This window comes from Triturus cristatus, chromosome 12, assembly GCF_964204655.1.
Source record: "Triturus cristatus chromosome 12, aTriCri1.1, whole genome shotgun sequence".
Lineage (NCBI taxonomy): Eukaryota > Metazoa > Chordata > Amphibia > Caudata > Salamandridae > Triturus > Triturus cristatus.
In genome coordinates this window covers 389512463-389535028 of record NC_140595.1, presented here as the reverse complement: position 1 = coordinate 389535028, position 22566 = coordinate 389512463, and the positions used below count along the sequence as shown (strand labels likewise).

The 22566-nt window shown below is 45.6% G+C and overlaps 1 long non-coding RNA gene across 1 annotated transcript in view; it reads left to right on the top strand.

Moving 5' to 3' along the window:
- LOC146776004 (uncharacterized) overlaps positions 1–22566 on the top strand; it is a 68500-nt gene that overhangs the window by 26394 nt on the left and 19540 nt on the right. The window contains exons 2-3 of the long non-coding RNA XR_014972180.1: positions 10128–10197; positions 10319–10379. This is a non-coding gene — a long non-coding RNA (uncharacterized LOC146776004). The remainder of the gene's footprint in view (positions 1–10127; positions 10198–10318; positions 10380–22566) is intronic.

Sequence of the window (22566 nt, the reverse complement as noted above, 5' to 3'; positions counted from 1 at the left end):
CGGTCCACTAGCTCCAAGACTTTCAATGTGGGCAGCATACTATGGGCAAAGTTTCAGCTTTTCCTTACTTAGGGTTATTTTTTTATGCTGAGAATTACTGGCATACCATACTAGAGAAGAAAAGAGCCAAGCTTGTTAAGTTGACTGGGGCCCATGCCTGCTTAGCTCAAAAGCTGAGTTCTTGGCCCCTGCAAGTCTTGCTTAAAATTAATGTGGCTAAGTGTGTTTTGCAGGTTCACTATGGTAGTGAGGTCAGGGGTTATGTGAAGACCAACTTAATCCAAACAGTAGAAAATACATTTCTCATACGACTGGCAAAGTTACCGCATTATATACCAGCTTGGTCTGTACATGCACTGCTTGGAGTTAGATTTCTTGCTGATCTAGTGGCCCTAAGACCTCTACTTTGTTGAGTAAAAGTCTGGACCAGACAGGATCTCAAGCTAAATAGATTGATCCTCTCTGATTGCTTGCCACTGGACAGTGAATCTCGAATTCCATGGATTGCCAATATCGAGTCTGCACTTATGGCCTTCGGGAGAGCAGATTCCTATCTGACCCCTTAATCTCTGAGACAACACTATTTACAGGGAATAAAGGCACTGTTCTTGGAGCGGGCATTGTCAAATAGAGAAGGGGTAGAAATTTCACTTTTCACGAAGGCACTTCACCCAGGCTGCGCCTTTTTCCACACCCAGGTAACAATCCTTCAGCTTAGCCTTTCAATACAGTTTCTCGCATCTGTGCCGGTACATGGGCCTCATGCTTACCTTCATTAATTTATTGTAGATGTCACTGCATCGTTAGTCCTGAAGAGACCCCACATTTACAGGAGGGTCAAAACGCCGTCGACAAGCACATAGAACAGACCACAATCCAACCTGTATCATTGCATACGTAGACTGTTGAAAAAGTGTATTTAAATGGTCGTTCTTTCTTTTCCTCTTTTTATTTATGGAAACCCACTTTTCTAAAAAGCATTTTGTTTTGTACAGTCACTTTTTGGTTCCAATTTTCACCTGGGGACACTATGCACAAACAAATGTCTTTACGTTTTTGATTTAAAAGAAGTGTATATACTATTTACTGCTTTATATAAAATATTGTATTGATTCAACTGTGTAGAGATTTCATTTTGTCCTCTGACATTACCAAGTCCTTTTAAATTTATTGCCATTGTGCGTATTCATTGCTTAAATCATTCTTTCTATTATCCACTGGAACCACATTTCTCTTACTAGCACCCGCTCCACCTCTGCATTCTTGCAAAAATTATAGACTCCTGCGTAGCGGTCTATCCACTGTTGCTCAGATTTGTGGGTACAAATAGCTGGACCTTACCCATCTGCAAAAAAGGCTTTGTTCACTGCCTTCCAGAAAAGAAAAAAGGAATCTCTAGTTTCACTGGCTTGGGTTAACTCATCCCAGGCCTGGGCCTGGAGAGTAGCCTTGCATTTATGTACTGCCTGCTTGTAGGTCTGCCTACTAGCCACCACCTGGCTCCTGTTTATAGTGGCCTGTTTGAAAGCTATCTTCAGTAGCCGCAAGCACTTGGAGCCTTCCCTGTCAAACCATTTCGGGACTTGCTTACTTGCTTGAGTTAGGGAGAAAGTCAGTAGATTCTTTTCCTTATTCACAATACCTACAAAGGCTTGCAAAATATCCATATCAGGAGTGGCTGCATCTAAACAAGTGGCTATCTCTTGGGACACCTGGGAGAAAAGGGATGTCTTAAATAGAACCGGATCAACCTGAGTCCAATTTATTCGCTGGCAATGATCTGTTAAAAAGAGTCCTTTACTAGTCCCACCAGGCGTGTAGTCCCTGTGACCTTTAAGTTCCAAAATGAAGGGATTATGATGACTTAAGGGGCTTTGAACAATGTCAAAATTGGCAATATACAAAAAAAGGGGGCCGAAATAAAAATTAAATCTATAATGGAAGTGCAGCCCCTCCCATTAAAAGTAGGAGTAACACTAGGATTAGGTGAACTAATCAACTTTTCCAAGGCAAACACCAGGTTATGGAAGGCTAAGATCTCACCCATATCCTGACCTTCTTTGGAATGAATGAAGTGAAGCCCCTCTGATAACATATATTTCAGCCTATTGTCATCTAGCAGCGGACAGTCACAGCGATGACAATTAAAATCCCCCACTAACACAGTCATCCCATGACCAAACCCACCGCCCTGCACCACCTGAGCATTCAGGATCACCCTTTTTCTATGAAGGCTCCGGACCACTTCTGAATGTCCCCTTTAATTATAGAAATTAACCAGAAGTAAAGATGGGGCTTCCGGTGAGAGATACCTCAGTCCCTGCAGTACCATCAAGTTCTTATCCAAGTTAATGACCTGCCCAAACAGATCTACTGCCAGAAAAAAGATCTTGCCCCCTAAGGCCCTGCCTGAAGCTGTGGGCAGCACGATCAGAAAATATGTCTTGTAACCTTCCAGAAAAAACCTGTTATTCACCTCCCATGTTTCCTCTAACTAAATAATTTGAAAAGATGTTACAAACCCAACACAGGTAGGATCAGAAAACTTAGCAGAAAGCCCCACATTGTTCCATGACACAATTTTAAAAGCCCTTAGATTCAGAGCTGGAATAGCCAAGGCCAGAGTGACTGCAAAGAGGGTTGCAGAAGGAGACACGGTAACTTCCTGACCAGAGTAGAACTTAGGAGGAGAGTGGGAAGGGAGAATAGGAGCCAATCAGTTTCACGATTCAAGGCTACTCAGAGGGGCAAAATCGTCAGGCCAAGGCTGCCCTGTACTTTGTTGGGCGCTACCAAAACAGCCCTGGGTCTGCCAGTTTAGGTACCCTTATGGGCGACAAACTCTCTCTGGTTTGCAAATATCTCTAAGGGGAGAGTGACAATGCCCTGCTGGTCTTGAGGCTTATAGGAGGATAAGAGGGTTAAAATGTCTGCTACCATCCCAGGGTTATTGAAATTAGCTACCACACAATCCTCAGGCCAGAGCTTACAGTCTCTACCCTCCCAACTGACTCTATGATCATAATGATTGTGTCAGGAATACCTGCTCTCCCCTGAACAAGGTGCTTTAACTTATAGGTCACTTTGTTTTTTAACTCAAGTTAAGGTTCAGAAGAGGAGCTTGATAGATGCGGAATGGTCCCCAAAACAACTACAAAACGGGATGCTTTTGGAGGCAAATCAAGGATGTCCAGAGGGCTGGGTTTGAGCTGTGGGAATATGGGAGCTCTCTGGCACAGGGGGAACTTGTGGTGAAGTACCCATGGCGGCAGCCCCACCGCCTCCCCCGGGCCTTGAAGGGGAACCTGGGGGGACAGGAGCATCTTGAGAATGCCTGATATCTCCTTATGATAAGGGCTCATTCAGTTGAATTATTAGTTTTTAATCATACAAACTGTTCTCACTGGAAGGTTCATTTACACCCAAACTTTCTGGGATAGAGCAATTGAGTGCTTGTCACACCGATGGTACATCGCGGGTGTGTCATATAATGGAATTACTGTTCGAGTCACATTATGCATCTTTAATTTTTTTTAAAGAACCACTATGAAAACCACCGTCCACAATGGCGAGTTTTGCCATTATTTGAAGGACTGCCGATCACGTTCCATCTGGTGAGCATACATTTTTGTTACAAACATCGTAAAAAGATTACATCTTCCAAAGTCGCAATTTGGATGCCTAAATATATCGTGGTAGGCGCAAAGAAACATCTACAGAATATTGGTTTATATTACTTCTACAAATGTTCAGCGAAGGCTAATCTGCGGCAACACGATAATTTATCATATTGAAGCCGCTCGGAGTCAGTCTTTTGTTCGTGGGCTGTGCGAGGTTTCCTTACTCACCGGAGGAGATTGCTGCTTGGAATAGGTGCGGGAGCGCTGAGGACGGACTAACAGCTTATCCGGGACTGCGAGTACCAGCGGCCCCTCTGATTGCTGGACATTGGCCGCAGCTGGTGACTCTTCCCGGCTCCTCCCCTCTTTTCCACTATAACTACTTCCACACCCACGCGTACGCGGGACGCGTCCGGGGCGTGTCCCTGGCGAAGCCCGGGCCAAGGGCGGTCCCGTTGTAGCCCGTTTGAGACCGATAGAGACCGGACCGGGCCCACCCTCCTGAACTTGTGGACCAAACCGTATGTGTACCTTTTACTGTTATCATATTGCTATTGGATATTGTAGGCTGGTAACAGATACACATAGGCTGATTGCAGCAACTATTGGTGTGTAATTATTACGACCTTAGTATATTTGGTATTTAGTTGAATGGCCACCAAAGAGGGCAAGAAACATGTTTCCAATGGCAACCTTACGGGTACCTTAGATCATTTCATAGTGAGAGCAAATTCCGTGATCGACCAGGGCATCGTCCTCATGGAACGTAGAGTCTCGCAGGACCTTGCCCTGGCCAGGCGATCTTCGTTGGGCCCCTTTGCTATTGCCCGTACCCCCAAAGCCTTAGAGGGTGCCCCTAACTGCACTGGTGCTAAAACAACTGCTTTGCCCCTTACTCAATTCATAGATGACACGTCCCACAGCGACCTCCTGAGTTGTGATGATCTGCCAAATACTCCGAGAGACTTTTCGCCCCCAGTGACTAGACACGGACCGACTTTGCGACACAAAAAGGGCAAAACACTAGGGACGATTTCAAAAATAAAGTCCAACGACTCCAATGTAACTAGAGCTAAACCTGGGGGAGCTAAATTAGCAAAACCCCGAAATAACTTAGTATTTGAGGCCCCCAATCTGGGCGCTGAAGGCATTGGCAACGGTATACCGCCCCCAGAGTCTACACACCCAAAGCCCCCCGGGGAACTTTCAGATCATGTACATGCTTCTCCTACCTCATTGCCACAAGTAGATGGGGTTTCACTAACTCTGCAACTAGACACATTGATGCGCACCCTTCTAGGCCCTCTGGAAAAAAGGTTAGATAGCATAGTGACCCACCTTACAAAGCTTGAACAACAAATCAAGGGCATTTCTGGTAGTGCCATGAATAAAGTACGCCCTCAATGTTCTTGCAACTGTACTCCCAATAGTAGGACGGAGGGGGCAGCGATAGACGCTTTCGCTTCACGTTTAGACACCCGGCCACCTATCAACCCACACGTTGTATCACAGGTAGTGCCCGTTAATACACCCAATCCCCCTCTTTCACAACATGAAGCTAGGCCTACTGATAATCAGCACTCAGTTTACAATACCATAGGAACGGCCTTACCTGCCAAACTTAGTGACAGGGGGAGGACGGAACGAAAGGGAGGTAAGGGTGAAGCACTTAGGCTTATTCCGAGACTCGATCTGCCCCCGGAAGCAAGCCCTTATCTGGTTGTTCTTACGGGGGTACCTGAAATTAGCGACTCAAGCAGCGAGGATTTTATTTCCCTGAAAAACAAGACAATACAATGGCTTAGTTTTAATAGGCCTTTGCCTCCACACGTCAGAAGCGAGATTATTATGGTTAGAAGGGTGGGTTGGGTTGGGTAGGGCCCACCCCTAAAACTCTAAATGGTGACTGTGTTATAGTCAATTTTAGGGATCCTAGGACAGCAGACTACATCTGTAATTGGGGACTACCCCGCTCAGATACTAAAATAGGAGTACGTCCCCTTATCTTTTTCTACCCTAGCGAATTTTTGAGGCCACAGGAAAATGGCTGGACTTATGTCCCATTTTCACGTTGGGGGGGAGGTGGGAAGTCAAGGCGTGATTTCTACGCCCTGACACGGTCTTATATCCCCTGTTCAAACAGATATAGTCACCTGGATCAGGTTGACTGACTGGCCAGGTTTAACCAAGTAACTCAGGAGAAATATGAGAGTGAGACCATGGCTCACGAGCCAGGTGAGGCATTAAGGGAAAGTAACCTGTCCTCTCGTAAACAGGGGACCTCCTCTTACCCTACAGGGACTAGTATTGGTTCCCCCTCAGAGAAAATTAGCCGTACTATCAGTGAGCAGCACCCCTCAGCCGACCCAAATAGTACTAGCGTTGTTCTAACGCGGTCTATTGAAATTCATCTGCAGGGCTGTCAATCCCACCCATTAGACCCCCTACCACATACCACGAGTCACCCTGAGCACATGATCATCACATCATGGAATGTGGCAGGTTTGAAAAGTAAGTTAGCCTGCCCAGAATGGGGTAACTTTGTTGACACTTCCGATGTGATTCTATTCCAGGAGACCTGGGCCAGGGAGGATGCTCATAGATTAGGGTTTGTGGCCTTTAATATTATGGCTCGTTGGGGAGGTAAAGGCCGCCCTTCCGGTGGTCTGACAACGTGGGTCGGTATACACCTGGGATGTAAGGTGGAATTGATCCAGACCAACTCGGGCGATATTCTATGCGTCCTTATGACATGGCCCACCTCATATAAACTAGCAGTAGTTAATGTGTATTCTCGACCGACCGCTCTGGCAAAAGAATCCAGTACCATTGGGGAATTATCCGTTTTTCTTGATTCTCTAAACCGTGATACTCAGTTTGTGATTGCAGGCGATTTGAACTGCCATTTTGAGCCCCTGCAAGGGCTGAATGAGGGGGCACTGATGGGAGAGGATGAGTTTTGAGGAATCCCACCTTGCAAGTCCGTTCCTGCAAAGGCATGGTCTCCATTGGCCATGCAGATTATGACTTTAACTCTTCACAATTCGGTCAGGGCGGTTAATGGCAGGAAGCCTTCAGATATTCCCTCCAAGTGTACTTTCAATAAAAAAGATCATGAAGCCCACTTAGACTATGTTATGGTCGAGACTAGGATGTGGGCAAAGATAGTGGATCTGGAGGTATTGAATAGAACGGATAGTGATCATAACGCCCTGATGCTGAAGATGGAATTCCCCCCCACTTTAAAAAGCCATACTGAATCGACCGATGATCCTGGCCTCGTCATCACCAACAACAGGAGGCGGGTTAAGTGGGGGAACTTGCGTGAGCGGAGGGACGCACTCTCCAACCTATATACACTGATCCTCCCCCTCCTTACAATGGCAAGTGATATCTGGGCTCAAGGGTCGCACCCCGGTGCATCTGAGAACCTGCTTACTGTTCATCAGGACCTGGTGGACACTTTAGCAGGCATTTTTAACCCAATTGCCAAATCTAACAAGACCAGGGTGCCCCGCTCCTCTTCCTGGTATAATGGAACTTGCAGGAGGTTAAAAACCGACCTGATAAATGCCATCAAAGATGGCACTGATAGGTCGACTATCCACGCTCTCAGGTATCCTTACAAAGAAGTAATGAAACAGGCAAAAATAGATTGGGATTGGGAGAGATGGCAGAACTTAGCCTCCGCGCTTGCCAATAAGGAACTGCGGAGATTTTGGGCCATTGTGAACTCAGGGTATGCTGAACCCCGCAATGCGATTGAAGTCAATCTAGACGCGGGGGTGTGGGGATCCCATTTTAAATCCTTATATGCAGCAACTTCTGACTTAGATCATTTGCCTCTCCATATACCTATATCTGGGGACGCCGAGGTTCTGGAATTCTCCTTTGAGGATGTTAATATTGCCCTTGGAAAATTGATGAGTGCCAAAGCACCAGGTATTGACAAACTCCCCGGGGATATGTTCAAAGAGCAACCGAAGATATGGGCGCTGTATTTATGTGCTTTATTTAATACTATATTGCATGGGGCAGAGGTACCGGCCACGTGGTTGGGAGCAGAAATTATTCCAATCTATAAAAAGGGCTCCCCTTTGCTCCCTGCTAATTACAGGCCCATCAGTCTCATTGATGTCCCCCCAAAAATATTTGCACGACTTATTTTAGATCGTCTGCAGGAGTGGATCAATGAGAATGAAATTCTTTCCCCTTATCAGGCGGGTTTCAGGAGCAAAACATCCACCATGGAGATCTTCCATTTAATTATGCTGTATTGGAAGACTGTGCTAGTAGAGGGTGGCAGCCTCTACATGGTGTTTGTAGACCTCCGCTCAGCTTTCGACACTGTGCCCAGGGGGAAACTTTGGGCTGTTCTTCGTGATTTGGGAGTTCCTAATACATTACTGGGGATACTGGTGAGGTTGCACACCCAGAATTTTGCACAGGTTAGGTGTGCGAGAGGAGGAGTATTGTCTGCTAGGTTTCCGGTGAACAAGGGAGTAAGGCAAGGGTGCGTCCTAGCCCCTACCTTGTTCTGTTTATATGTAAATGGGATGATAGCTTACTTGGATGCAGTGCCAAACAATGATGCACCTAGGTTGGCAGGCAAGAAAGTCGCGGCTATAATGTTTGCCGACGACACTCTTTTACTATCCAAGTCACCCATGGGGATACAGCGCATATTGAACGGCTTTAACAACTTTTGCCGTGATCATGGCTTACAGATCAACGTAGACAAAACCAAATATATGATATTCAATCCCTCATCTCACACCAGACCATCACCTATTCTGGATTCAGTTTCACTAGAGAGAGTCCAGACATTCCAATATTTAGGTGTTACACTAAGCGAAAACCTCTCCTGGGGACCTCACCTTGCCAAATCCCAACTCAAACTGACCCAAATAGCGGGGGGAATACTAAAAATGACCAATGCCTCATCATTTAGGCCCATAAGTCCAGGGCTTGAAATACATAAATCTAGGGCAAGAGCAGCGGCATTGTATGGAGGGGAACTATGGGGGCATGCCGCTAGACCTGAAATCACCAAAGTAGAGAACAGATTTCTGCGGCAGTTGCTGTTGCTTCCCCAAAGTACACCCCTTCTACCGCTAAGGCTCGATTTGGGTTTACTCCCCATCCAGGAGGAATTATCCATTAAACCCCTCAGGTTCTGGAGGAGGTTATGGATAACTCCCGAACTCTTGCAGTTCAGAGATGAATTACAAGAAATTCTGAGCTCAAGTAAGGCAGTGCATATTCCCTGGCTCATCTATGTCAAACAAGAACTATTGACAATGGGCCTGGCAGATATGTGGCATAATCCGGCAATCGCCTGCAGCGAGATTGCAGGGAAATCACTCACAGAGTGCTATAGATCACGCTGTTGCAGTGTATGGCTGCACGATTCACAGAATGGCACTATGGTAAAATCTTTCCTAGAGATTAAATCTGTATATTCCTTTGAAAACTATTTAAATGTGATTTACCCTGTATTGGCTAGGAAGCTTTATATTCAATGGAGGTTCGGCTCTCTTCCAATAGCGAGCCTTACAAGTAAATGGTCTATGTCCAGGGCCTCCCAGTGTCCAGGCTGTGGTGCTGACAAAGAGAATGAATGCCACATCTTATTTTTCTGCCCTTTATACAGCAGAGCCCGGAAGCACTGGATTGTACCTATTTGTAGAAACTTGGGCTTCCGGAAATGCTCAGACGCACTAAGAATTTTTAAATCTGACACTGCAGGACATATTGTGTTTGCCCTATCCAAGTATCTGCATGCCATCTGGATCAAAAGGAGTTTTTTAATTTCAAATAGTGGATAGTAACACTGTTTTTATTGGTTTCTGCATATGTAGATACTGTCCCAACGCTGTATCTTTTTAGTGTACTTTGATTTTATCTGCATCTTTTATGGCTGAAATATTGCCGAAATAAAGAATTTTTGTATTGTATTGTATATTGAAGCATCGCAATGAAAAAAAGACTACATTTCCCAGATGCCCCGGGTGATAAGTTTTCAAAACGGATGCTTAATAAAGTTTGATACCGGATGTGTCTTTACGGAGCTCGGAAGTTAAAAGCCGTACAAATCAGTGTATTAACGCTGCTGCACACCGTCAATTATCCGGAGAGAGATGCCAGCATCGGGTCACTCTGTGGAATAAGGTATTTGGACTTGAGAATCCCCGCGTAGTGCGAGCAACTTGTTTATTCTGGAACACGCGCCGACTTTCTTCCTCTTTGCATGCTTCTACATAGAATGATGTTCCCTCATCAAATAACATGCTTTTATTTATTGCCATTCAAATTTTTGTGACATTTAGAACAGTACCAACATCCTTTGTTCATTTCATAGCCTACACCCTGCATGAATCATTGTGTGCATCGTTAAATACAGCTGTACATTTCTAAAAAGGTACGTGGGATTTCAGACTACCCCAACATAAGCTTTCTTGTTTTAAGCTTCCAAAAATATTCACTTCTATATTTTTGTTCTTACAGACTGCACTGATTCAGATTGTCTTCCATCATGATAGAGCTTCACGACACTTCGACCGTTTAAAAAAAAAAAGTAAGTTGATGCAACACACACGTAGCTCCTCTGCTCTGACAGCTTTTCAGTTTGTTTATTTATTTATTTTTCTATTTTTAAATATACCTAAAGTTGGGCCTTTGGTCTCTCTTTTCTGTAGATTCAGGATTAAAAAACCTTTTTCCAAGCGATTGCTAAGATTGGCAGATCCTTAGTAATAGGTAAGCGCTTTTGAAGTATCTGGTGCACATGCAAAGTTGCACACATTGGTCGGGCTTAGAGTAAATTACAATCTTTGTTGTTTTTTATTGTAGTGTTTGGTCATGAGGAGAACCTCTAAACAATTGATGAGAGGTTTGAAACGTGTCAACCAGTATTTCTTTTTCTCTTCCAAACAAGTGTGGTCATATATTAATGTCATGTTTTTCTGCCCCAACTCAAAGAGAGAAATGTTGTCAATTTAGTTTTCTGCAGAAGCATGATTGGTTCAATCATTCACACTGTTTGAGGCTTTAGTATTGTTGTTTGTTTTTCAAGTGTCATTTATATTTGAATGTCTAGTCATTTTATGTTTTGTATTGAACGTGGTCTTAGTCTTTGTGTAGATGTTGTCAAACATTTGTCTTTTGAATGTGTCGTTATTCGCTTTGTCATATGAATTATTGATGTGATGAAATGTGTTTTCTATGTAGTATTCAAATTGATATTCACATTTAAATGAAAAAGATGTGTTTGTTCTACTTCAAATTTAATTAAAGTTGGATTGTTGATCTAGTATCCACCCAGGTGCCTTTGATTGGTTTCTGTGCACTTTTGGGCATTTATTGTTAAGAAAAGAATTATCAGTATTGGCAATTCTGTGTTTGTTTAATATCTCCTGAGGCATGGACATCCATGGGCATGGAATACCTTCCCATTCATTCCTAAGGGCCTAGAGGCCCATAGGAATGAATGGGAAGACATTCACAATTTGCAAGTACCCATTAGGTACTTGCAAATTGTGAATGCAATTGCAAGGGTGTCAAAAGGACACCCTGTTGCACCCCTGAAATATGTATGTGTGCACATGTGGCACACATACATGCCCTAAAGGCATGTATGTGTGCCACATGGCACTTTGAAAAATGCAAAAAAGTGAATTTTTCAAAGAAATCAAAAATTACCACCAACCTGAAGTTGGTGGTAATTTGCAATTTCTTAAGCCAAAATCGCACAACTTGGGTGCTTCCTACATTGCATTTAAGGAATCGCAATTTGCGAATCCTTGAATGCATTCGCAAAATAGGGAATCACACATTTTCCCTATTTTGTGAGGGCCTTTTGGGATGATACATGCCAAATCGCTTTTTCCCGTTCACAAACGGGCCGATTCTCAGAATCGGCCCGTTTGCGAACAGGAAAAATGCTTCATACATATACCCCATAATCCCTACCAAATGGGCACTCCCGTGCTTGGAAAAACAAAATAGGATCAACCCAGGATGCCCACAAGGTAACAGGGCTCCAAGGGTTCAGGATTTTCTCCCTGCTCCTCAGATTGAGGGTCGAACTAGTGGGGCGAGTTGAGTCCAAAAGAGGGACTACCAACTCCTCATGCGTTAATGGGCTGATAGCTATCACAGGATCCTCACACCCCCTGTCCTCTCCAAACCCCTTGGCTCCCCTGAGCCCCATCACCAGTTATTCCCTCCGCCCTCCTAGGGGTCTCCCTTGGTAAAGAAAGGATTGAGGGAGAATACAAAGGACTACCCCTAGTTAACATTAACCTTCTTTCCACTAACTTAATATCTTTCGATACACGTGAAACACCCAGAGTCAAAAAATCTTCCATAGTGGTAACTCCCTGGGTCTTGGGAGGCGGAGATGCTTTTGCAACAGGTGCTTTCCTTTTTCCCATAGTTAGGTACTCCAGGGACACCACTCAATTAGGGGACAGCCAAGAAGGGGGACGAATTAGTAATTACACAGTCCACCTCTCCAACTGAGTCCCAAAATCAAATTAAATGATCCACCTGCTCCAAACAACAGGCGCTAGCTGGCAAGTTTATTAGGTGATACTACACGGCCTGTATATCCAGGGCCAGTCCCAAAGAATCCAGGAAGTAGATCTCACTCTTCTGTGGTGATGTACATCCTGAACACAGCTAGTCCATGACTTTTGGCCCTCCAAACTTAAAGCCCCAAAATCCCCAGTAACCAGATCCTGCAGGACAGACACGAAGTGCCAGGAAGAAAACCCACGGGGGGTGGTCCCGCCCTGCCTCTTCCTGGAGCTGACGGCATGTTCTTCGACCAAGATTTGCCTGGGCACGTTCCACACAGCAGGCAGCAGTGGCACTTCACAGAGCGTGTCACGCACCAGGGAGTTGTGGGCTTCATGGTCCCAGTGTCCTCCAAACAGTGGCTTTCCCCATGGTGATAATGCAGGCAACCGCCCCCAAAGGCAGCGGGGCAGTGGTGGCACTTTATAGCATGTGTGTCACGCAGCAGGGGATTATGGACTTAGTGGTTCCAGTGGCCTCCAAATAGCGGCCTCATCTGTGTTGACAATACAGGCAACAGTTTTCCATTTTCCCTGTATGTTGATAGTGCTATTTCTTGCCTATGTTCATTTCTTTGTGAGTGTGTTGCAGTGCCAGTGATTGTCCATGTGTGGTGCTTGACTTGCTCAAACAGATAGCTGAGTTGATTAGAGCTTACTTTGTCAGTAATACTATTGTAGTTGATTTAGGTGTAGGTTTTTGTAAATGGCAATTATCTTTCTCTTTTGTCGGTGTGTTTTTGCATTTGCATGTCTCTCCCTAAACCTTCCCTCCAATTTCCCTTAACTCCATTCATTTAGGAGTAGATATTTTGCTATTTTCCAACCACTCCACTTTATCCCTCCGACATTTACCACTAAAACGTGCATCTCCTTCTGTTGAGATCTGCTCACTTCTGGAAGAGCACTCCACCACTTCTGTGCTTCTCTGTCTTGGTTCCAAAATAACAAAAATGGAAATATTCTGAGAATATTCATATACACTTAGTACAAATAGAAACGAGTGTGCACATCTTGCACTTTTACTAATAAAGAGGTGGAAGTTTAGGGACCATTTACAAAGGCATGTAAGAGTGCGTACAAGACTACTTCTTTAGTACTAAATCGTGAACTCGTGAATGCTATAGTGAATCAGCCGATTATGTTGAGAGAGGCTTTTTAATTACAACAGACTGTTTGAGTCATTCTATAAATAATGTTTAAACCCTATTTTACATTTGTAAACATTAATTTCTCTTTATGAGGAGAGAGGCAATGATGCATCTTCTTTTTGCGAAATATACAAAATCTATTGTATTTAACATAACGTGTATTTGTAAAGTGCACGTTCATCCACGGGTAACTCGGCGCTGAATAACAGATGTTTATTGTTACCCAACTCAATGGTACTTTTAGGAGTTCACAAACGTCTGTTTATGTTGGCAGTTTCTTTATTACAAAACACTGATTCAGCATTGTTGCTGCGTTCCTGGCTGTGCAGAAAAGAGGAAATTATTTTTTGTGTTGCCCATGGAGTCATTGTTTTGTTACTCTGCGCCACAGCAAGACACATCCATCAGTGTGAATAAAAGTGAAACAATGACTTTAATTTCTTTGGTGGTGTTTATTTAAATATCACAATACAAGTCCTGTGGAGGGGGCGGGTGGTGCTAGGTGGCTAGTAAGACAGCACGTATTGCCCTCTGCAGGTTACAGCAGCATGGGTGAACATGTGTAAAACAGTTCAGAAAAGTTACATCACTTTTGACGAGGGTGCATATTTTACAGTGCATCATATGTTTCAATATGTGGGGAAATTCCGAAAAAAATATATAGGTATTGCATTTACAAAACATTATATGTAAGTTACATAACATACATTTAGAGATACATAATTTATTTTGAAACTACAGAGTTGATATTGCAGCTTCTGTGCTTTTAATTGATCAGTTTGAGAGTCAATGCAATAAAAAGGTGTAGGTCTTGTGTTCTTACACGGGGATTAGGAGGGATTTTCATAGTCTTTTCAGGCAGAATGAATAAGGAATTGTTTTATGTCTTTTATTTTTCTGGTTATGGAATCTCCCGGGATTTCTCGGTTTCCTTGGTGCTGTGAGTGGAATGAGAATGAATAGTGAATACATTATTTATCAGTAAATAATGTTTTTGAATGTGTAAGGCATGATATACAGGTATTTGAATGTGATGTGTGAAGTTTTTGGGAGTCAATGGAAGTGTGTGACTGGGAAATAGGTGTTGGTCCTCTGATTAGACAAACATTGGCATGGAAGGTGGATTTGAGTAAGGTGAGTCAGAAGTCAGGAGGGCAAGTGAAGAGTGCATTGCCCCCTATAGATATGGGATAAGACAAGGACTTGTATAGACATTTTGCCCAGGTGAACATTTCTTTGTTGCAGAGGAAGCAGATATCGCACCATGACATCCATATTTTCTTATTGATGCGGTCTTTGAAAGACAGGCTAGTGTCAATGTAAAAGCCAATGATTTGGCCCAGTATGATATACACATATAGGTAATATGGAAGTAGGCAGATGCAACCAAACTATACATAGGTGGTGACTCTGCATTTAAGGAAATTAGAGGAAATGAATCCAGGTATCCCCAGATACAGAAGTGAATTGCATGACTGTTTGCAACGGAAATCTCTACTGGCGTTCAGTGGGCGCCAACTGACACTTTTTTGCCAGAAACGTAATGAGGAAATGCTAAGGGCTTATTATGACTTTGGCAGTGTGACAGTGGGCTGCCACACCAGCACCCTGCAGCCACACCGCCAAAGCCATAATGCGACTGCCGGCCGGATTCCAACAGGAATCCAGGTCGGGCGGTTCTGCGGAGGCAGGCCCATGGCTGTGCAATGCTAAGGCTCATACGTGCGCCGTAGCAAGGCACTGCAATGGGAATGCCATTGCACGTTCCTGCAGGGCATGGACTGTCAAGTCCATTCCCTGCAGGAACTGAGAGTGCATGCAGGCAGGGGTACAATCCATGCGCTCCCTGCATGCATGCCCTGCCGCAGAGGCACCTTCTTTCCTCACTGCCACACTTTTCATGGTGGGCTCACTGCCATGAAAACTGTGGCGGTGAGGAAACTCCAAATATGTTTGGCGGTGCCATAGCGACACCACCAGCATATTTGTGGCCTCAGACTGCTGCAAGACCACCAGGGATTGGGCAGCAGATGTCCCATGGTGGTCCTACTGCCTCACTTGTTATAGGGTGGTCGGACCATCAGTGCGGATGCATCCGGACAGCCCCCATGGGTTTGGCGGTCCGTTTGGACCACCAAGCTCAGAATACGGCCCTACGCCTCTTTATATATCTTGTGACCATTGGGGTGGCCAGCATCCAATTTTACTGGACACCATACGTCTTTTGGGAAGCGCATAATTTTATTGCAGGTGGATAGATTTGTGTCCTTTGATGTATCTTAAAATCTTTGTCAGTGACTTGAGTGTGAATGAATCCTGCCATTAAATAGTCCTTTCCAAAAAGTTATTCCTAGGGCATTGGTTAGTCTGGATGATGAGAGAGTTTAAGAAAGTGGGTAAATATTTGCAAAGGATGTGGGTCCTTCACAGGTAACAACCTTCCTTTTTACTGTGAACCAAGCACTTGACTTGACTCTCCCAGGGTAGCAAAGCAGAGCAGTCTTTGGCCTATTCAGGGGAAGTGGTGTGGGCTTGTATTACAGTCTGTGGGCTTTTAAAATCTGACACCCAATAAAGCAGGCCTAGTCAGTGATTTTATTTATAAAACAAAACATACTTTATTACGCATACACTATTCAATACTACACATTGCTTTACAAATACATACAAGTAGGCAGGTGGAAATACATTTGGTGACGCTTGCCTAACAGTTCACACCCTTAGCAAGCCCTGAACCCTAAAACCATGATACTACCCACATATACTAGTTACAGTATAAATGGATGCATTTATAAAATGGTAGGCCTACTGGATTTTCAGGGTATCATCACATTAATAAAAGCAGATATTTATCACAATAAACCAATACAACACTACTAAAACCACCGATTAGATCAGGAATTATCTTAAAATGGCATTCATTAAGGCCTGTCATGACTCAATGCTACCCTTGTGATTGTCAATGAAGCACTTCAAAACATTCTAGTGGCCTTCTTTAAGATATATAATGAATCATTGTTAACTTTGTGTGTACCAATAAAGCTTTTTCATGACTTCAGTCAAAACTTATGTTTCCTTCTTAAGAGTATCATTGTCATGAAAGCATCAGAGTTTCTTCTACATTTAACAAACTTAGGGCCAAGAAACATGAGACCCCGCAGTTTGGAGCCGCTGAGCAGAGGCTGCAACTCCAGAATTGCTTGATATAATGTAACACAGCCTCTCCAGGCCATTTATCTTAAGATCTGGAAACATAGGGTGACATTTAGGGCTAGACTTGAGGGGAGTTGCTGCATATCTGGCAACCCCCACAACACTCAATTATTTGGTTGGTGGTGTCCCTGTCCCATCTGGGACACCACAAGAACCAATATGCAAATTCTTTTAGAACACCCCAGAGACTTCTGGGGTGCTCTATACATGGAAGGATGCATATTTAACTAGCAGCTTTGTGCTGCAACCAAGCCTTCTTTTTTAAAAGAATGCTGCCTCACAGCATCTTTTCTGTTGGATGTTGGAGACCGTGAGGGAGCTACACTTCCCCCACTGTCCCTGCCGGCTCCCTATGGTGGAATAGTACAAAAAACAACGTTCACAAGGAACTCATTTTACTGAAAGTTTTGAGGATATGCAACTCAATTAGTCGCTGAGATTAAATCAAAAACAGAAATTATTGGATTCAATCGTGACTCTCTATTGAGTCCAAATACATTTTACATTACTTTTATCTTCATCAACATTGATTGAAAAAAGCCCATATAGTCTCTTTGTTTATCAAGACTACCTAACTTCAGCCGAAGTAGGTAATTTAATTAAACAGTATCAAAAGATTTTACATATTATTTCACATTCAAAATATTTCAGTGTGCCCCAGTGAAGTGACCATAAACTATTAGGTGAGTATTCAGTGACAAAGTGAACAAACAAGGAAAAAAAAACAGGTTATTGGTAAGGTACAAAGGGATGAGCGTAATACAATATGATTATTCAATTTATGAGCTCTCTCTTTTGTCTGTAGTCGACGGCGTTTCGACCCTCTCTAGGTACGGGGTCTCATCAGGACCAAATTACTGGGGTACTGTGAAAAAAAAAGAATGGATGTGGGCTGTTGTAGATAGTCATAGAGGGCTAAATTACTACTGTAGAGGTATACATTAATGCCTCATTAACTGTTAGATTATACAACACGGTACAGGGACATGGAATTCCTGACCTGTGTCAAGGAAACTTGTAAAAAATGCCAATGGAATAAACATAACACGGTACTCACTATTGTGTTGCCTGTTGTACCAGAGTACATCTATTTGGGCTACCATCTACGAAAATTCATGCTGTGGTATTGAGGATACGCATAACCATAAGGCCGCTGGGTGGCTCCATCGTATCAATAAACTGTATATAAACCTGTACAGGCAAAACGAGTGTACACATGAGAAACTGACCTGTATTAAGGAGAATAAACACTAAGGATAGAGCAAGGCACTGACTAAGTTTCACAATTTTGTATGCAATGATACGGAGTCCCCGATCGTTAGGACGGACTCGTGTAGATACAGTTTGTTGAGCCAAGAATAAGCTTCAATTTTACGCTGGGAATGATCTAGACAGGAAGAGGGGAATAATTAGCTGAGGTATAGTAAGAAACTGATTAGATAGTCTCTAGTAGTAGCAGCACTTACTTGATATCACGCCGCTCGCATGGTAACGATTGACTGCAATGCGCGGTTCGGCGTTGACCTGGTAATGGAACCGCCGACCGGAAGTGGATAAACTAACCCCACGTTGCTAAGGAACTGTAACGCCCTGAACGTCTCAGGATCGTTTAACAGACACGACAATGAGGACGCAACCACTTGTGAAGGGTTAGTTCTTTTAATGAAGGCAAATAAAATACAAAGAACAAACAAAAGTTATAGTCACTGGAATCCTCCAGGCTAAGTACGTTACCAGCCCACAGCACGGATGGTCCTAACCGTCCTCTGCATATACGCCGATCCCGGCGTATGCCAACAGAGGGCAGAAATGAAATGGCCGACAATGCCAATCGGTAGGCTGTGAGGGGCACGAAGAGTGTTGGGGAGAATCGAGGAGTCAGGGAAACACCCAGCCGGGGTCTCTACCTGAAGGGAGCAGCCGCTCAACCTCTTCCTCAGACTGCACCGGGACGCGGAGTCACCTCCTGGTGATGCGTCACCGATACCCCAATCACAAGCAAGAAGACTGAACCGAGAGCAGCTGCTCGATCGATCCTGTGGACTTCCGAGTCTGTAACGCGGCAAACACCTCCTGGTGTGCGTTACAGCTGGCAGTCCCTGTGTCTCTGGTCGGGCTGGGAGTTACGACTCCAACCAGCAAAAGCGCCACTGCGCTTGGACTCAGCCGAGTCAAAAAGCGAAGCTCAATGGTTGACCGGTAGAGCTTCCGGGTCCTTCACAGGTGACGATGGGGCAAGACACGGCCCAGGGAGTAACGACTCGACCTACCTCCGTTCTTGCCTTAGTGGAGCACCACTCCGGAACACTGCTCTTCACGAAGCAGGTACGTCGGTGTAAACACAATATCCGACAGCCTTGTACCTCCCGGTTCCTCCCTTTATAGGGCGTGTTTTCCTTGAGTAATAGGGCGTGTTTTCCTTGAGTTATGTAACAGCTCTCCTGTTTACATAAGGGCGTGTTTCCCTTGAGTTATGTAACAGCTCTCCTGTTTACATAAGGGCGTGTTTCCCTTGAGTTATGTAACAGCTCTCCTGTTTACATAAGGGCGTGTTTCCCTTGTATGACAGGAATTCTTGACAGGAACCTAGCTATCGTAGATGAGGCAGCTATCTTAGGCTGGTGAAAAAATGCCTGAACGCTCGTTCTGTCTTAAAACTTAAGCGTAATACCAATTGATATATATTGTTAATAGTCATGGATGACTATGTTAAGTGAGTGAGCAATGAACCTGATATTAAAACCAAGGACTGAAAGTGGGAACCCGCTAATGTAAATGAATTACATAGCTATTGTGAGTGCGGCGGCCATCTTCAAGTAGTGAGCTTCGTCACTGGCAGCTGTTCCACTTTAATTCCCACACAATGAGTGGGAGACAGCTGTTTCTTCTGCCCCGTGGGGGAGCGATACCAGGAGTCTTCCTGCCAGTGCCGACTTGATGCCTGGCACAACTGTCCCCTCACAGGCACTGTCATGAGTGGTGGGAGAAGCACAAGGTTTGAATACTTCTTCGGTCCCTGGTAACAGGGGTCCCCGGAGACCTCATGTATTTAAGAGTGTGGTGGAGCTTCTGTTTCCTTTCGCCACCGCGTTGTTTCTCAGGAAGATGAGGGCCCTAGGGACATCTGTGATAAAAAATAGGGGGAAGTCACACGTGCTCCCCCCAGGTCATTTTCTGTTGGTTTGGGTCCCCAGTGCGAATGGGGGCCTCTGGTGGCATTTCAAACCCATTCCTGTAAGACACCATGCATGCTGAGTTCCGGCTGGTTCCCTGGGGGAGCTTGACTCCTTTATTGGGTTATCGCTGACCCTTTAAGACCGATTTGGATGCTTATGCAATGCTTTGCTCCAGGTGGTCAGCTTTAGCCACCAGAAGAATTTTCTTCAGGCCTCCAAACCTTTCTTTTCTTCTGGAAGGTTGTTCGTCACTGTGCTCCCCCCTTGTTCAGAGCTGGTCTACTGTTTGGGTGCCTCCTGTGCCAGTGGTCTTCCTCTGCAGCACCCCAGTGTCCCTACGGTAGAGTGCCCTCCCTCCTGAATCCTCCAGGTCCCATGGCCTTCTGATTGCCCACATGCAGAGCACCTGGGACAGTGATAGTTAGAGTTTCCATGCCTCCAGAGGTCGCAATCCTGTAGGACCAAATCCTAAAAGATCGAGGGGTGCTCTCCATGGTCTCACCCAGTAGGTCAATCCATCTCCTGCCCAAAGAGTGCAGGGAGCCAATGACACTCTCTTTGGAGAAAATAATTTTGAAGTCAGATGTTCTTGAGCCCATCATTGCAGCAGGGGTCAGGTATCTTCACTCTTTCAGCTGGGCATTCCTCCGGGTTTGCTTCCTCCATGTCCAGACTGTTCTCAAAAGCCCCTCCCCTTGTGAACTGTGTCCAATCATTGAATGTCACATTATCACTTCACTACTGACCTGACCCTCCTGCACAGCATTTTGGTACATTCCAAGATGATCACTTGAAGTGGTCTATAGAAGATCTTCTTTGGGAGCTTAAGCTCTCCCCTACCTACCTACCACTGCTGCCTGGTGTCTTCCCTCCAAAACATCAAAGGGAAGCCACTCCTATGATTGACTTGAGAGGTGTGGCTGTCTTTCTTTGTTTTTGTGGGAGTAAACCTTCACAGGCCTTGTGCATTGTAAAAGGTAATTAAAACATGCAGATTCCACCCAATCCTATTCTTTCCCAGGAACAAGCCCAAACACTGTTAAATGGATCTATTGTGTGGAAAGCCTTTGATCTTCCAACTGACCATCAGTTGATCAAGCAGGGGAACCAACGGCCTGAAATCTCATTGTGAGCGGAGTCAGAGAAAAATGAAAATCTCTTATACCAAAAGGAGTGCAGATATCACAAAACTGGCATTGGATGTGTACTCTGGGGCTATTTTTACATTAGGATTGGTACCTAATCTAACTCTCTAGGCCTAAGTAGAGTGAAACTGTGCTTGGGTACAGATTTCACCCATAATCAATCAATCAATCAATCACTGCCCGGCAGGGTTCGAGCCCCCGGAGCTCCGCCAGCGCTCTGTTGAAGGTTGTTTTCATTGTAATTTACAGTATTCTCCACTGCTGTTCTTCCTGCCAATTCATTCATTGTACTTTTTCCCCTCTGTATTTTTTCGCCGTCACAGCCCTCTGCCACCGCTCCCACCCCCCCTCTTGCCTTCCGTGTCCCTGGCCTTTTCCCGCCGCTTCCCTGCAGCCACACCCCCTCGCCGCCCTGCTCCCTCCCCCTGCCTTAAACGGCGACGACCGACAGGACGCGCAGCGGGCGCGCCGGTTGCGCGCCAAAGGCAAGCCCGTCTGCGTCCGTCCACACCTGGACCGCGCCCAGCGCATGGACCCCTGGACCCCGAGGCCGCCACTACACCAGACGGCACTACGACTCCAGCACCCTCCACGCACACAACGCCGGACGAGATCACTCCTGCTACCGGGCCGCCCCGAAGCTCATCAAAGGACCCTTCACCTGCCGTAACTACAGCTTCACCAGCATCCGGCCTGCTAAACCATCACCCAAAGAACCCAACCACCTCCGATGCATCCTCCTCAACACCCGCATAGCCTGCAAGCACGCCATTGAACTCTGGGACCTCCTAGACTCAACCACCCCTGACGTCGCCTTCCTGACGGAGACCTGGATGAACACCACCTCGGCACCAGGCGTCGCCATAGCCATCCCAGAAGGCTACAAGATCTCCTGCAGAGACCGCACCAACGGAATGGGAGGAGGAATCGACATCGTCCACAAAAACACCCTCCGAGTCTCGGCCAACACCGACGACACCCTCACCACCGCCGAGCACATGCACTTCCAGATCCACACCGACCCCAACACTATCCTCAGAGGAACACTCATCTACAGACCTCCCGGGCCCCGACCACAGTTCAGCAACACCATTGCCGACCTCATCAGCACCCACGCCCTCACCTCCACGGACTACATCCTCCTCAGGGACCTGAACTTCCACCTCGAGAACAACAACGACGCCAACTCCACCGCCCTGATCGACAACTTTACCAACCTTGGACTCAAACAGCTCATGACAACACCCATCCACATCGCCGGACACACACCGGACCTCATCTTCTCCGCAAGTCCCCACGTCTCCTTTAACCACACCACGAACCCCACTGGACCGACCACAGATGCATCCACTTCACCTTCAGGAAACTCACCACGCACCACCGCACCCAACAGCTGCCACGCCGCTGCTGGGGCAAGGTCACCAAGGATCAACTGACCTCCACCCTCGCCCTGAGACCACCCGGGGACCCCACCGACCCCCGACTCCGCCGCCATCAACCTCAAACGGTGGATCAACGACTGCGCCGACCCCCTCGCCCCAATCAAGACATCCGCTACTAACTACACCAACAAGAAAGTCGCATGGTTCACCGAAGACCTCCGAACCTCCAAGCGCACCAGCCAAAAACTGGAGAAGAAATGGCCCCGAGACCGAACTCCAGACAGCTACACTGCCCACAAG